This window comes from Mauremys mutica, chromosome 5 (assembly GCF_020497125.1).
Source record: "Mauremys mutica isolate MM-2020 ecotype Southern chromosome 5, ASM2049712v1, whole genome shotgun sequence".
Taxonomy (NCBI): domain Eukaryota; kingdom Metazoa; phylum Chordata; order Testudines; family Geoemydidae; genus Mauremys; species Mauremys mutica.
In genome coordinates, this window is record NC_059076.1 from 84,584,437 (window position 1) to 84,587,326 (window position 2,890).

Sequence of the window (2,890 nt, forward strand, 5' to 3'; positions counted from 1 at the left end):
TCAATGAAAGAAAACCAGAGCATCCTGATTTGCATGACATTTTACATGCACATAAATCTTAGTGTGAATGACAGCAACAGTCAGCTCCCCTTCTCCTGCTGCCAGCTTCCATCAAATGGCAGATAAAAATACATTCCTATTTAAGTGTGTAATTTCTTTGTTTGCCACAGGGAAACTATGGGGCTATGACTAGCAAAGGAGGTGGCTTGTATGATAGCCAATGATAGAGGAGGTCCACATCACAATCTTTCTATTGAAATTTGATGATTGTTAGGGGGGATGGGGGAACCTTTGAGGACCTGAACTAAGAAACAGACTGGTTGAAATGTGTAGACTTATGTAGCAGGGTGCTGGTGCAGAAGCACCTAATTAGCCCCTGCCCAGTCAGCTCCAATCAGGGGGAAAAGATTGGGGCTGATGGGAAAGGCCTGATGCTAGCCTGAGGATTGGCAACACCTGCTGGCCTGACAAGCCAAGAGCTATAAGGGCTGTGAGGGAGCCAGAAGGTGGGGGGCAATCAGGGAGATGGCTGGCTGGCTGGTCCTGTAAAGGAGGTGATTAATCCTGCAAGACTTGTATATAGATAGTGGTGGGAGAACCTTATATAAATAAAGACACGGGTGTTTCACGACCCTGAAGCCTCTTTGAGCCTTATTGGGGGGCAGCAAGCAGGCCCCAGGAAGAGGGGTGGGACTTGAACCCTGTTACAACTTTACATTGGAATTTTAACTCTTTTTTTCCTTGTTTTCAGATATCTATTTTTCTTGGTAAGCTGTTGCAAACTGGAGCTTTGCAAATCCTCATGGTTTTACAATTAACACTGAGATGTATTTAATTCAGCCCTGAGTTTTTATATATATATACACACAGTTCACTTAGGTTTTCCTCCTTCAATGAAAACTGTTCTAATATGCATTAAACTCTACAAGCAAGATAAGAAATAGCTGCTATTTCCCGTGAGCAGCTGAATAGACTACTTACCAGAAATCAATATCTAGTTAGAGAATGAAAAAACCCTATCATACTATTTAACCAATATTACTATTATTTCTTAGTGTTCCTAAAAAAAATATTTATAGGTACCCATGTCTGGCTCTGCAGTTCTCTCCCAATTAGAAATAGACAACTGAAAGCTTCTCATATTCATCCATCAAATCCTCAGCCCATCTCCTCTTCAATAACCTGAGAACAGATGGGTTCTGTAGACTTCCCAAATACAGGATCTGGTGGACCAAAGGGCAAATGGGTCCCAAAGTGGAGTACCCTTTTCAGAGAACACCCTGACAACAACTCTCTTTCATTTACATTGAGGGTGCTGAGACATGAGTATTCATGTTGATCTCTACAATGGCTTATGGCAGGGAAAGAGAGGTGGTTTCTCAGGGTAATTGTGTCCCAAGCTATTTATGACTATAGGTTAAAACCAATACCTAGAATTCCACCTAGAAGATTATTGTGAGGCAGCAGAGATCTTGGAGTATTATTTAATATGCTTTCAAGGTGCAGCTCCACTGAATAAGTGGCCCACCACATTGTGCATTAGCTTCAGCTTCTGACTGGTCCTAAGGTAACCTCCCATACCGCATATTACAGCAATTTAATCTTGAGGTGACAAAGGCATGAACAGCAGCATCAGAGAGGAAAGGCTGCATGCGTCTCACCAGGCTCAGACAGAAAAGTGCCCACGGTTGCAACCACTATCTGAACATCCAAGAGCAACTCAGGATTTAGCAACACTTTTACAAATGATGGTCACATTCCCTCAGTGATGGGGTGCTCATATAAATTCTGCTAAGCCATATGGCTGTTTTCCCCAAGCCCACCCTCCTATCTGTGTCTTGTCTAGATTAAATCACAGCCAACTCTCTCTCATCCACATCCTAACTTCACCTGAGATATTGTGTAATTCACTGGGTAACTTATACTTGGCTGGATCATTCATGACTGAGACAGAGAGCTGGATGAATGCATTGTGGTCTATATCATATAGCAAGAAAAAATCAATACTAAATAGGGTGACCAGACAGCAAGTGTGAACAAGCGGGACGAGGGTGGAGGGTAATAGGAGCCTATATAAGAAAAAGACCCAAAAATCGGGACTGTCCCTATAAAATCAGGACATCTGGTCACCCTAATACTAAACCGTATGGATGCAAATGCACACAAACTAATTATGCTAGTAACCTCTGCAGGAAACTCCTCATAAATATTCTCCTGAGAAAAAGATAGTCATGGGCAAAACAAACTCCCAAAGCAAGCACTCTGATACCAAAATGTATATGAATATAAATTGTCTATATGCAAAATGTACTAGAAAATGTTTTGTGGGAGGCACCTCTGCTAGTCTACTTGAGCTCAACATGGATTGAGGATCTCCCAAAGATTCTGAATGTTTTTTTAAATTCATGAGTCAAAATCACATTTGATTTTATAACTGAAATATGACAAACATTTTCTCTCATCTGTAATATAAATATCTTTTCTATTTGAAAAATAATTGTCATTATATTGCAATATAAGTATGTGAGCAAACTAGTGGAGTCAATTAAACTTTAGCATTACTCTGTGGGTATGTGTATATATTCAAAGTAATAACTGCTTAATTTAGGGACTAAAGTGAGGGTTTTGTTTTACTCCTGGAGATCCGCAAAACTAAGAATAAACCGAGTTTTATTCTTTCTTGTAAATCAAAAGAATTGTTCACTAAATTGCAGTTACAAGGCCCATCAGTTATATCTATACAAACCAAATGAAGGCAGTGAAGTTGGACAGGGGTTGCTGTGGGATCTCTCTGTGTCAACGGGCACAATTGCATCACCATTACCTTTATTACCGATGAAACATGCAAAGGAAAGAATTCAGGATAGCTGACGTGAAGAACAGCAGAAAT